The following is a 14,934-nucleotide window of genomic DNA, read 5'->3' on the forward strand; positions in this document are numbered from 1 at the left end:
TGAGTTAAGTGTTTGTTATTTTATCATGTGTTTGCCAGCAGAGGGGCATATAGTGACCAGGGGGGCCATGTGCGTGCCAGCAGGGGGCATATAGAGTGACAGGGGGCATATTCGTGATTGGAGGGGGGAGTGCAGGCACATGCAATATACGCCGCTCCCCTTTCAATCAACTTGGTACATGAGACTAATGAGCAGGAGCAAGTGACCTCCCGCTGTCTCTGCAGCCCACAGCCAACCCACTCCAGCCCCCTGATACCACTCCAGAGCCGCCCCCCCCTCCTCTATAGCATAGCACACAGATTCAGATTATGAGACGCACCCCCCACTTTCCCCCAAAATTTGGGGGAACAAAAGTGCGTTTTATAATCTGAAAAAAACGGTATATTTTTGAGTAAAGTGTAAATTGTTCTTTTATTCTATAAACTTCTGACATGTCTCCGAATTTCCAAGCAATACATTTTTTATTTTTTCTGAAACAGAGAAATGATCAAAATTAAAAAAAAACAAACAATGCTTTCAGACCTCAAATAATGCAAAAAAAAAAACAAGTTCATAATCATTAAGAAACAATACTAATGTTTTAACTCAAGAAGAGTTCAGAAATCAATATTTTGTGGAATAACCATGATTGTTAATCACATCTTTCATGCGTCTTGGCATGCTTTCCACCAGTCTTTCATACTGCTCCTGACACAAAAATGTAATCAGTTCTTTTTTGTTTGATGGCTTGTGACTATCCATCATCCTCTTGATTACATTCCAGAGGTTTTCAATGGGGTTCAGGTCTGGAGATTGGGCTGCTCATGACAGAGTTTTGATGTGGTGGTCTCTTAATTTTTGCCAGAGCTGTATTTGTGCAATATTTTTTTTTCAGTCAGTTAATATTATTCCAAGAGAAAGGAATTTATAAAATATGCATAGCAAACAAAAATGATAAAGGGCCCTCCCTAGTTTTGTGTTTTTCTTGGTGCCTATAACAGTACAGTTGACTAGATTCATATTTTCTTGGCAGAGAAAGAACTTTAGTTTTATAAACAAAATGTAGATTTTGGAATATATTCATTAATATCCATTGGGGTTTCGTATATCAGATAAATTATTTAGTGGCTTATTATAGCGAATGAAATGTGTCAAAACTTCTAAGAAATCAGATCTTAATGTACTTGCTCTGTGTATACTACGAAGTTTTTACTAGTACTGATACATGTAACCTAGTGTAACCTCCTAGCTTTACTGGAGACTTACCTGGTCTTTTAGAAGTTCATGGGGCTTCCATTCTTCACAAGACTCCTATAAAATTCAGGTGGTCTGAAATTGTTGAATTATAAATTAGCTATAATATCTCTGGTGGTTTAGGCTGGTTTAGGGGTTTAATGAGATTACATTACAGATTATAGATTAGACTATAATGGTTACTAATCTCTCCAGGGTTTCATTAGCTGAGATCATGTACATCTTCCGAATACTGAACTGATCAAGGATGAACAGAGAATTGTAGAGTTATTATTTGATGGGAACATAATTCCATAGCTGTGTGTCAATGCTGAACATACCTCTCTAGGTCCAGCCTGGCCATCCTTTGGGCTTTCCATAACCAGCCTTGAAGTGCTGTTCAATATGATGCCTAAAAGTGCCATATGTTGGCGATGTACTACAATGTAATCCATATAGTTTCTGTGATGCTAGTCACTACTTGTGGACAAGCTGTGAGTCAAAGTAACCAAGTGTTTTGGGGTCAAATACTAATAGAACACGTCATAAAATAAAGTGGAAAGACAAAGGCATATGGCGCAAATTCAGAATACCAGGAAGATAGTGTATAAGAGAAATGGGGGTAGACAAACAGATGGTCAGAATGAGGTCCAAGGTGAGGCAGCACTAGATCAAAAAACAGAGCACAGAAATATAAGGCAAATATACACCACCAAGCAAATGAACAGGGAACACCTGAAGGAAACTCAGCACCTCCTAGCCTCAGATTGGACAGCAGAGCTGTCTATCAAAAGACCGACAGCTCAGCATAACCCTGTACTAGATTGGACAACTAAGCTGTCTATCAAAATACTGACAGCTCAGCATGCCTCTGCAATAGATTGGATGACTGAGCTATAACTCACTGTGTCCAAGACACACTAAGCAGAGGAACCATGATAGTTTGCTAAATTACACTGGTACTTAGACTCGCTACAATACACAGCAAATATACTATGTAATGAATAAATAGCAGTGCATCACAGTACTATGACCAAACAACAGTTTCTTATGGCAACTGTCAATAATATGGTCCTGAGTTTGGCCAAAAGGTTCAATTTTGTTCTTATCTGAATACAGCACCTTCCTAAATACATTTGGGGAGTCCTGCACTTGTCTTTTGGTAAACTCAAAATGAGCCATACAATTTTTGTTGTAAGTAAAGGTTTTTTTCTGCCCACTTTTCCATAAAGGTCACCTCTATGGAGATTTTGGCTTATTGAGGTCATATTGACAAATACTCCAGTCTCTGCTTCAGAACTCTTCAGCTCCTTCAGGGCTACCTATGGTCTCTGTTGTGTCTCACTGATAAGTGCCCTCCTTGTCCTGGCTGAACTTTTGGCCGGTTTGTTGTGGCACTATATTTTATGTTTGTTGTGGCACTATGTTCTTTCCATTTGATGATAATAGATTTGATGGTGCTCTTTCTCCCTGACTTGCTTGGAGATCGCCTTGGTCTTCATGGTATTGTTTGGTTAGGGGTGACTCTTGCTTAATGGTGTTTCAGATTCTGTGACTTTCAGAAAAGGTGTGTATATACTGACAAACCATGTCCCACTTTGATTGCACACAGGTGGACTTCCTTTCACTAAACATGTGACTTATGAAGGAAATTGATTGCACCAGAAAAATTTGACAACTTTTCTGCACCATTAAGGGCCATCAAAAGGGCTAAAAAAAATTAAAGAACATTAATAGTCACCTTTCCACTTACCTCTTCAGCTCTGCCGCTCCCCCTTGGTGCATCTTTTGATAGTTCTGCGCATGTCACGACGTCATGACATTGTGACATTCTCCACGGAACCCTCAGGAACCTTATCAAAGCCGGAAGTTTTGGCTCACAGTGAGAGGCCCAGGAATTTTTAGATTTTTTTTTACATATGAGGTATATTATGCTCTCGGAGAAAAACAAAATGAAAAAATAAGAAAAATAATAATGTACCTTATGTTTTTAAAGTTCACAGCAATATTGGAGTTCATGTATTTATTAATCACACAGTGCTGACACACAGGGCCGTATTTGCCACTAGGCACGTGAGGGCACGTGCCTAGGGTGAGGACAATGCATGGGGCGGCACCTGAGCTGGGTTCGGTTGTTTTTTTTTTTTTAAAGCTGGGTCACCTCCCGACCGACCCCGCCCCAACGCCACATTCCCCCCCGCCCCCCCTGGCCACCCGCCCGCCCTCCTTGAAGACGATACTCACCCTGCTCCAGCGATGCCTGTCTCGGCTTCTGCTGCGCTCCTAAATGAGCGGTCATGTGGTACCGCTCATTAAGGTCATGAATATGCGCATATATATGAGGGATGGGGGGGACAGGGGAGGGGGGATGAAGGAGGATGGTAAGCTGCGCCATTCATGATGGGGGAGGGTGGAGAGATGAGCCATGAATACAGGGGGGGTGGAGAGATGAGCCATGCATACAGGGGGGTGGAATATGAGCCATGCATACAGGTGGGGGGTGGAGAGGTGAGTCATGCATACGGGGGTGTCATGGTTCTCAATGGCAAGAGAACATAGTTAAGCATACAAAAAGGACTAGCTCTTGGAAGATGGGAACTCGAGCTGACTGTGAGCTAAACCTACCGCACAACTAACAGTGGCCGGGTAGCGTGCCTACGTTTTTATCCCTAGACGCCCAGCGCCAGCCGGAGAACTGACTGACCCTAGCAGAGGAAAATACAGACCTGGCTTACCTCTAGAGAAATTTTCCCCAAAAGCCAGACAGTAGCCCCCACATATATTGTCGGTGATTTCAGAGGAAATTGACATACGAAGTATGAAGATAGGTTTAGCAAATTGAGGTCCGCTTACTAGATAGTAGGAAGACAGAAAAGGGAACTTCACAGTCAGCTGAAAACCCTTTTCAAAACACCATCCTGAAATTACTTTAAGACTAATATCAACTCATGACACCAGAGTGGCAATTTCAGCTCACAAGAGCTTCCAGCCTCAGAAATAATCAATCGCAGAGAACTGGAACAAAAATGCAAAACAAACTTAGGACTACAAGTCCAACTTAGCTGATAGTAGTCTAGGAGCAGGAACATGCAACAGAAAGGCTTCTGGTAACATTGTTGGCCGGCATAGAAATGACTGAGGAGCAAGGTTAAATAGAAAACTCCCACATCCTGATGGAAACAGGTGAACAGAGGAGATGAAGCACACAAGTGCAGTACCACCAGAAACCACCGGGGGAGTCCAGAAACCAAATTCACAACACGGGGGGTGGAGAGATGAGCCATGCATACAGGGGGGTGGAATATGTGCCATGCATACAGGGGGGTGGAGAGATGAGCCATGCATACAGGGGGGTGGAGAGATGAGCCATGCATACAGGGGGGAGGTGGAATATGAGCCATGCATACAGGGGGGTGAATATGAGCCATGCATACAGGGGGGGTGAATATGAGCCATGCATACAGGGGGGGTGAATATGAGCCATGCATACAGGGTGGAGTATGAGCCATGCATACAGGGGGGGAATATGAGCCATGCATACGGGGGGGGGAATATGAGCCCTGCATACAGGGGGGAATATGAGCCATGCATACAGGAGGGGGGGTCATTATACAGTATGGAGAACTGTGTGTGGCCATTATACATCATTGAGCATCATGTGTGGCCGTTATACAGTATGGAGCATCATGTGTGGCCATTATACAGTATTGAGCATCATGTGTGGCCGTTATACAGTATGGAGCATCATGTGTGGCCAATGGCCATTATACAGTATGGAGCATCATGTGTGGCCGTTATACAGTATGGAGCATCATGTGTGGCCAATGGCCATTATACAGTATGGAGCATCATGTGTAGCCATTATACAGTATGGAGCATCATGTGTGGCCGTTATACAGTATGGAGCATCATGTGTGGCCAATGGCCATTATACAGTATGGAGCATCATGTGTGGCCATTATACAGTATTGAGCATCATGTGTGGCCGTTATACAGTATGGAGCATCATGTGTGGCCATTATACAGTATGGAGCACTGTGGCCATATTTTTTCGTTTATAATTATTGTATATAAAACAGTGTGATCAGCAGTGCTAAATGGCTGTGGTTGGGACGTGGATATGGGTGTGACTAGTTGTGAAATGGGTGTGTCAGAGGCGTGGCCTAAAATTTGCCATGGCGCGCTACACGCGCGGCACACTTTATACCTCCTTCCTTTCTTCAAAAGTTGGGAGGTATGGTACCGCATTTGCCAGATCATGGCAAGTGCCGCAAATCCCATAGGGAATGAATGAGGCCGAACGCAGTGTTGCTGTAAGTGATCCGTTACGCAGCACATGCAGAAAAACTGCCGGATCTGCTGCAAAGGGCGACTTTCACATCAGCGATTCTTGCTAAAGTCACTGCCGATAGTGTCATACTCACAAAAGGGGGAGGCAGCACTAAAAGTGCCTAGGGCAGCAGAAACCCTAAATACGGCCCTGCTGACACATCATGTGTATGTACACTGCTCAAAAAAATAAAAGGAACACTTAAACAACAGAATATAACTCCAAGTAAATCAAACTTCTGTGAAATCAAACTGTCCACATAGAAAGCAACACTGTTTAACAATCAATTTCACATGCTGTTGCGCAAATGGAATAGACAACAGATGGAAATTATTGGCAATTATCAAGACACACTCAATTAATGAGTGGTCCTGCAGGTGGGGACCACAGACCAGATCTCAGTACCAATGCTTTCTGGCTGATGTTTTGGTCACTTTTGAATGTTGGTTGTGCGTTCACATTCGAGGTAGCATGAGACGGATTCTACAACCCACACAAGTGGCTCAGGTAGTGCAGCTCATCCAGGATGGCACATCAATGCGAGCTGTGGCAAAAGGTTTGCTGTGTCTGTCAGTGTAGTGTCCAGAGGCTGGAGGCACTAACAGGAGAAAGGCCAGTACACCAGGAGAAGTGGAGGGGGTCATAGGAGGTCAGCAAATCAGCAGCAGGACCGCTACCTCAGCCTTTGTGCAAGGAGGAGCAGGAGGAGCACTGCCAGAGCCCTGCAAAATGACCTCCTACAGGCATCAAATGTGCATGTGTCTGCACAAACGGTTAGAGACCGACTTCATGAGGATGGTCTGAGAGCCCAACGTCCACAGATGGGGGTTGTGCTCACAGCCCAACACCGGGCAGGATGCTTGGCATTTGCCACAGAACACAAGGATTGGAAAATTCACCACTTCACAGATGAAAGCAGGTTCACACTGAGCATATGTGACAGACGTGACAGAATCTGGAGACTCCGTGGAGAGTGATCTGCTGCCTGCAACATCCTTCTGCATGACCGGTTTGGCAGTGGGTCAGTAATGGTGTGGGGTGGCCTTTCTTTGGAGGGCTGCATAGCCCTCCATGTGCTCGCCAGAGGTAGCCTGACTGCCATTAGGTACCGAGATGAGATCCTCAGACCCATTGTGAGACCATACGCTGGTGCCGTTGGCCCTGGGTTCCTCCTAATGCAGGACACTGCCAGACCTCATGTGGCTGAAGTGTGTCAGCAGTTCCTGCAAGATGAAGGCATGGAAGCTATGGACTCACCCGCCCGTTCCCCAGACCTGAATCCGATTGAACACATCTGGGACATCATGGCTCGCACCATCCACCAACGTTACGTTGCACTACCAGACAGTCCAGGAGTTGGCAGATGCTTTAGTCCAGGTCTGGGAGGAGATCCCTCAGGAAACCATCCGCCGACTCATCAAGAACATGCCCAGGCATTGTAGGGAGGTCATACAGGCACGTGGAGGCCACGCACACTACTGAGCATCATTTCCTTGTCTTGAGGCATTTTCACTGAAGCTGGATCAGCCTGTAAATTCATTTTCCACTTTGATTTTGAGCATCATTCCAACTCCAGACCTCCGTGGGATATTAGTTGTGATTTACGTTGATCATTTTTAGGTTTTTTTTGCTCTCAACACATTCCACTATGTAATGAATAAAGATTTACAACTGGAATATTTCATTCAGTGATATTTAGGATGTGGGATTTTAGTGTTCCCTTTATTTTTTTAGCATTGTATGTATATATATATATATATATATATATATATATATATATATATATATATATATATATATATTTACAGATCTGGCAAAGAGACCACCACATCGAAAGACCTGAACCCCATTAAAACCTCTGGAATGTAATCAATAGGATGATGGATAGTCACAAGTAGTGTTGAGCATTCCGATGCTGCAAGTATCGGGTATCGGCCGATACTTGCTGTATCGGAATTCCGATACCGGGATTCCGATACTCTTGTGGTATCGGGTATCGGGTATCGGAACAACATTTTATTTTAATTCTCTCTTTTACACATTTTAACATTGTTAAAATGTGTAAAAGAGAGAATTAAAATAAAAAATATCGCTATACTCACCTGTCCGACGCAGCCGGGACCTCAGCGCAGGAACCGGCAGCGTTGTTTGTTTAAAATTCCCGCTTTTACATGGTTACGCGAACTCCCGGCTTGTGATTGGTCAGGGCGCCCATGTTGCCGGGCCGCGGACCAATCACAGCAAGCCGTGACGAAAATACGTCACGGCTTGCTGTGATTGGTCCGCGTCCCGGCAACATGGCCGCCATTAACCAATCACAAGCCGTGACGTCACGGGAGGCTGGACTTGCGCGCTTTTGAAAAAGCGCGCGTGTCCAGCCTCCAGTGACGTCCCGGCTTATGATTGGTTGCGCCGCGATCAACCAATCACAAGCCGGGAGGCTGGACACGCGCGCAATTTTAAAATGCGCGCTTGTCCTGCCTCCCGTGACGTCACGGCTTGTGATTGGTTAATGGCGGCCATGTTGCCGGGCCGCGGACCAATCACAGCAAGCCGTGACGTATTTTCGTCACGGCTTGCTGTGATTGGTCCGCGTCCCGGCAACATGGCGCCGTGACCAATCATAAGCCGGGACGTCACTGGAGGCTGGACACGCGCGCTTTTTCAAAAGCGCGCAAGTCCAGCCTCCCGTGACGTCACGGCTTGTGATTGGTTAATGGCGGCCATGTTGCCGGGACGCGGACCAATCACAGCAAGCCGTGACGTATTTTCGTCACGGCTTGCTGTGATTGGTCCGCGGCCCGGCAACATGGGCGCCCTGACCAATCACAAGCCGGGAGTTCGCGTAACCATGTAAAAGCGGGAATTTTAAACAAACAACGCTGCCGGTTCCTGCGCTGAGGTCCCGGCTGCGTCGGAGAGGTAAAGTATAGCGATATTTTTTATTTTAATTCTTTCTTTTACACATTTATATGGTTCCCAGGGCCTGAAGGAGAGTTTCCTCTCCTTCAGACCCTGGGAACCATCAGGGATACCGTCCGATACTTGAGTCCCATTGACTTGTATTGGTATCGGGTATCGGTATCGGATTGGATCCGATACTTTGCCGGTATCGGCCGATACTTTCCGATACCGATACTTTCAAGTATCGGACGGTATCGCTCAACACTAGTCACAAGCGTTCAAAGAACTGCTTACATTATTGCACCAGAAGCAATGTGAAAGAATGGTGGAAAGCATGCCAAGACGCATGAATGCTGTGATTAAAAAAGTGATTAAAAAATTATGGTTATTCAACAAAATATTGATTTCTGAACTATTCCAGAGTTAAAACATTAGTATTGTTGTTTCTAAATGATTATGATGAACTTGTTTTCTTTGCATTATTTGAGGTCTAAAAGCCATTGGTAAATTCAAAAAAGTTAATTTTTTTAACATTAATGTGTACTCCACATCCCCATCTTGACTAAAAAAAACGGTAATGTAGAAATTTTTGAAAATTTTATAAGAAAGAAAAACTGAAATATCACATAGTCAGTATTCAGACCCTTTGCTCAGACATTCATATTTATGTCACATGCTGTCCATTTCCTTGTGATCCTCCTTGAGATGGTTCTACTCCTTCACTGGAGTCCAGCTGTGTTTAATTAAACTGATAGGACTTGATTTGGAAACGCACCCACCTGTCTATATAAGACCTCTCAGCTCACTGTTCATGTCAGATCAAATGAGAATCATGAGGTCAAAGGAACTTGCCAAGGAGCTCAGAGACAGAATTGTGGCAAGGCACAGATCTGGCCAAGGTTACAACAGAATTTCTACAGTACTCAAGGTTCATAAGAGCACAGTGGCCTTCATAATCCTTGGAAGAAGTTTGGGACCACCAGAAGTCTTCCTGGACCTGGCTGTCCAGCCAACCTGAGCAATTGTGGGAGAAGAGCCTTGGTGAGGGAGGTAAAGAAGAATCTCAAGATCACTGTGGCTGAGCTCCAGAGAAGCAGTAGGGAGATGGGAGAAAGTCCCACAAAGTTAACTGCCACTGCAGCCCTCCACCAGTCAGACCTTTATGGCAGGGTTGCCCCACAGAAGCCTCTCCTAAGTGCAAGACATATGAAAGCTTGCATAGTTTGCTAAAAACCACATGAAGGACTCCAAGACTATGAGAAATAAGATTCTCTGGTCTGATGAGATGAAAATAGACCTTCTTGGTGATAATTCTAAGCGGTATGTGTGGAGAAAACAAGGCACTGCTCATCACTTGCTCAATACAATCCCAACAGTGAAATATGGTGGTGGCAGCATCATGCTATAGGGGTGTTTTTCAGCTGCAGGGACAGGATGTCTGGTGCTCTGGACCTTAGACTTGGCCAAAGGTTCACCTTCCAACAAGACAATGACCCTAAGCACACAGCTAAAATAACAAAGGAGTGGCTTCAGAACAGCTATGTGACCATTCTTGACTGGCCCAGCCAGAGCACTGACCTAAACCCAATTGAGCATCTCTGGAGAGACCTGAAAATGGCTGTCCACCAATGTTTACCATGCAACCTGATGGAACTGAAGAGGATCTGCAAGGAAGAATGGTGGAGTATTCCCAAACCCAGGTGTGAAAAACTTGTTGCATCATTCCCAAGAAGACACATGGCTGTACTAGCTCAAAAGGGTACTTCTACTCAATAATGAGCAAATGGTCTGAATACTTATGACCTTGTAATATTTCATTTTTGTAATAAATTTGCAAAAATTACTACATAGGGGTGCAGAGTGTACATTAATGAGAAAAAATGAACTTTTTTGAATTTACCAAATGGCTGCAATTAAACAAAGAGTGAAATATTTAAATGAGTCTAAATACTTTCCATACCCACTATATATATACACAAGTGCTTCTCACTAAATTAGAATATCATCAAAAAGTTAATTTATTTCAGTTCTTCAATACAAAAAGTGAAACTCATCTATATATATAAAGCTGACTGTATATACAGTATGTGTGTATATATCAAGCCATGCCCACTCTGCATAGCCCCACCCACACCCCATAGCCACACTCCACACGCAAAGCCCCTTCCACACAGCCCATGTTGTTAGCGCACATGGGCGGAGACACTGTCACCTCGAAAGCCACCCTGCAAAACTCACCAGCTGTGACGTCCCAGCCGCTGCAAGCTACAATAAGTGCCGCTGCCTTCAGAGTATCAGTGCATGGCAGGCACAGGCCACATCTAGCTCTGTCATGTCTATAATAGTATAATAGTTATTGTACAATATGTCCTGAGTAGTGTTGAGCATTCCGATACCGCAAGTATCGGGTATCGGCCGATATTTGCTGTATCGGAATTCCGATACCGAGATCCGATACTTTTGTGGTATCGGGTATCGGTATCGAAACAACATTAATGTGTAAAATACAACATTAATGTGTAAAATAAAGAATTAAAATAAAAAATATTGCTATACTCACCTCTCCGACGCAGCCTGGACCTCACCGAGGGAACCGGCAGCGTTCTTTGCTTAAAATGCGCGCTTTTCCTTCCTTCCGTGACGTCACGGCTTCTGATTGGTCGCGTGCCGCCCATGTGGCCGCGACGCGACCAATCACAGCAAGCCGTGACGTAATTTTCAGGTCCTTCTAGGCATTCAGTATTTTAAAATTACGTTCCGGCTTTGTGATTGGTCGCGTCGCGGTCACATGGGCGACGCGACCAATCACAAGCCGTGACGTCACGGGAGGCAGGAAACGTGCGCATTTTTAAAATTACGTCGCGGCTTGTGATTGGTTGCGTGCCGCCCATGTGACCGCGACGCGACCAATCACAGCAAGCCGTGACGTAATTTCAGGTCCTGAATGCAGAAATAGGCATCAGGACCTGAAATTACGTCACGGCTTGCTGTGATTGGTCGCGTCGCGGTCACATGGGCGGCACGCAACCAATCACAAGCCGTGACGTAATTTTAAAAATGCGCGCGTCTCCTGCCTCCCGTGACGTCACGGCTTGTGATTGGTCGCGTTGCCCATGTGACCGCGACGCGACCAATCACAAAGCCGGAACGTAATTTTAAAATACTGAATGCCTAGAAGGACCTGAAAATTACGTCACGGCTTGCTGTGATTGGTCGCGGCCACATGGGCGGCACGCGACCAATCAGAAGCCGTGACGTCACGGAAGGAAGGAAAAGCGCGCATTTTAAGCAAAGAACGCTGCCGGTTCCCTCGGTGAGGTCCAGGCTGCGTCGGAGAGGTGAGTATAGCAATATTTTTTATTTTAATTCTTTATTTTACACATTAATATGGTTCCCAGGGCCTGAAGGAGAGTTTCCTCTCCTTCAGACCCTGGGAACCATCAGGAATACCGTCCGATACATGAGTCCCATTGACTTGTATTGGTATCGGGTATCGGTATCGGATTAGATCCGATACTTTGCCGGTATCGGCCGATACTTTCCGATACCGATACTTTCAAGTATCGGACGGTATCGCTCAACACTAGTCCTGAGTAAGCCGATACCCCATATGGGGGAGGAATCACTGTTTGGGCGCACAACAGGGCTCGGAAGGGAAGGAGCGCCATTTGACTTTTTCAATGAAAAATTGGCTCCAATCTTTAGCGGACACCATGTCGCGTTTGGAGAGCCCCTGTGTGCCTAAACATTGGAACTCCCCCTCAAGTGACGCCAGTTTGGAAACTAGACCCCCCAAGGAGCTTATCTAGATGCATAGTGAGCACTTTGAACCCCCAGGTCATTCACAAATTGATCCGTAAAAATGAAAAAGTACTTTTTTTTCAAAAAAATTTCTTTTAGCCTCAATTTTTTCATTTTCACATGGGCAACAGGATAAAATGGATCCTAAAATGTGTTGGCCAATTTCTCTTGAGAACACTGATACCTCATATGTGGTCACAAACCACGCACTGTACGCTGATACCCCATGTGGGGGAGGAACCACTGTTTGGGCGCACAACAGCGCTCGGAAGGGAAGGAGCGCCATTTGACTTTTGAATGAAAAATTAGCTCCAATCGTTAGTGGACACCATGTCGTGTTTGGAGAGCCCCTGTGTACCTAAAGATTGGAGCTCCCCCACAAGTGATCCCATTTTGGAAACTAGACCCCTCAAGGAACTTTTCTAGATGCATAGTGAGCACTTTGAACCCCCAGGTGCTTCACAAATTGATCCGTAAAACTGAAAAAGTACTTTTTTTCACAAAAAATTTCTTTTAGCCTCAATTTGTTCATTTCCACATGGGCAACATGATAAAATGGATCCTAATATTTATTGGGCAATTTCTCCTGAGTACACTGATACCTCATATGTGGGGGCACACCACTGTTTGGGCACACGGCAGGGCTTGGAAGGGAAGGAGTGCCATTTGACTTTTTGAATGAAAAATTAGCTCCAATTGTTAGCGGACACCATGTCGTGTTTGGAGAGCCCCTGTGTGCCTAAACATTGGAGCTCCCCCACATGTGACCCCATTTTGGAAACTAGACCTCCCATGGAACTAATCTAGATGTGCGGTGACCACTTTAAACCCCCAAGTGCTTCACAGAAGTTTATAACGCAGAGCCGTGAAAATAAAAAATCTTTTTTCTTTCCTCAAAAATAATGTTTCAGCAAGCAATTTTTTATTTTCACAAGGGTAACAGGAGAAATTAGACCCCAATAGTTGCTGCCCAGTTTGTCCTGAGTATGCTTGTATCCCACATGTGGGGGTAAACCACTGTTTGGGCTCAGAAGGGAAGTAGTGACGCTGTGAAATGCAGACTTTGATGGAATGGTCTGCGGGCGTCACGTTGCGTTTGCAGAGCCCCTGATGTGCCTAAACAGTAGAAACCCCCCACAAGTGACCCCATTTTGGAAACTAGACCCCCCATGGAACTTATCTAGACATGTCGTGAGCACTTTGAACTCCCAAGTGCTTCACAGAAGTTTACAATTCAGAGCCGTGAAAATAAAAAATCATTTTTCTTTCCTCAAAAATTATGTTTTAGTAAGTAATTATTTATTTTCACAAGGGTAACAGGAGAAGTGGACCCCAATATTTGTTTCCCTTTTTGTCCTGAGTACACTGATACCCCATATGGGGGGTAAACCACTGCTTGGGCACACATCGGGGCTCGGAAGGGAAGTAGTAACGTTTAGAAATGCAGACTTTGATGGAATGGTCTGCGGGCGTCATGTTGCGTTTGCAGAGACCCTAATCTGCCTAAACAGTAGAAACCCCCCACAAGTGACCCCGTTTTGGAAACTAGACCCCCCAAGGAACTTATTCAGATGTGTGGTGAGCACTTTGAATCCCCAAGTGCTAAGTTCACAGAAGTTTATAACGCAGAGCCATGAAAATAAAAAATAATTTTTCTTTCCTCCAAAATTATGTTTTAGCAAGCAATTTTTTATTTTTGCAAGGGTAACAGGAGAAAATGGACCCCAATAGTTGTTGCCCAGTTTGTCCTGAGCATGCTGGTACCCCATATGTTGGGGTAAACCACTGTTTGGGGGCACGTCAGGGCTCGGAAGGGGGGAGCACCATTTGACTTTTTGAACGCAAGATTGGCTGGAATCAATGGTGGCGCCATGTTGCGTTTGGAGGCCCCTGATATGCCTAAACAGTGGAAACCCCTCAATTCTAACTCCAACACTAACCCAAACACACCCCTAACCCTAATCCCAACTCTATCCATAACCCTAATCACAACCCTAACCCCAACACACCCCTAACCACAACCCTAACCCCGACACACCCCTAACCCTAATCCCAACCCTAATCCTAACCCTAATCCCAACCCTAACCACAACCCTAACCCCAACACACCCCTAACCCTAACCATAACCCTAACCACAAGCCTAATCTTAACCCTATTTCCAACCCTAGCCCTAATTCCAACCCTAACTCTAATTCCAACCCTAACCCTAAGGCTATGTGCCCACGTTGCAGATTCGTGTGAGATTTTTCCGCACCATTTTTTAAAAATCCACAGGTAAAATGCACTGCGTTTTACCTGCGGATTTACCGCGGATTTCCAGCATTTTTTTGTGCGGATTTCACCTGTGGATTCCTGTTGAGGAACAGGTATAAAATGCTGCAGAATCCGCACAAAGAATTGACATGCTGCGGAAAATACAATGCAGCGTTTCCGTGCGGTATTTTCCGCACCATGGGCACAGCGGATTTGGTTTTCCATAGGTTTACATGGTACTGTAAACCTGATGGAAAACTGCTACGAATCTGCAGCGGCCAATCCGCTGCGGATGCGCAGCCAAATCCAAACCGTGTGCACATAGCCTTAGGGTATGTGCCCACGCTGTGGATTCCATTGCGAAATTCTCCACAGCGGAATTGATAAATCCGCAGTGCAAAACCGCTGCGGTTTTTACTGCGGATTTATCGCG

Source organism: Ranitomeya variabilis, chromosome 3, assembly GCF_051348905.1.
Source record: "Ranitomeya variabilis isolate aRanVar5 chromosome 3, aRanVar5.hap1, whole genome shotgun sequence".
NCBI classification, from domain to species: Eukaryota; Metazoa; Chordata; class Amphibia; order Anura; family Dendrobatidae; genus Ranitomeya; species Ranitomeya variabilis.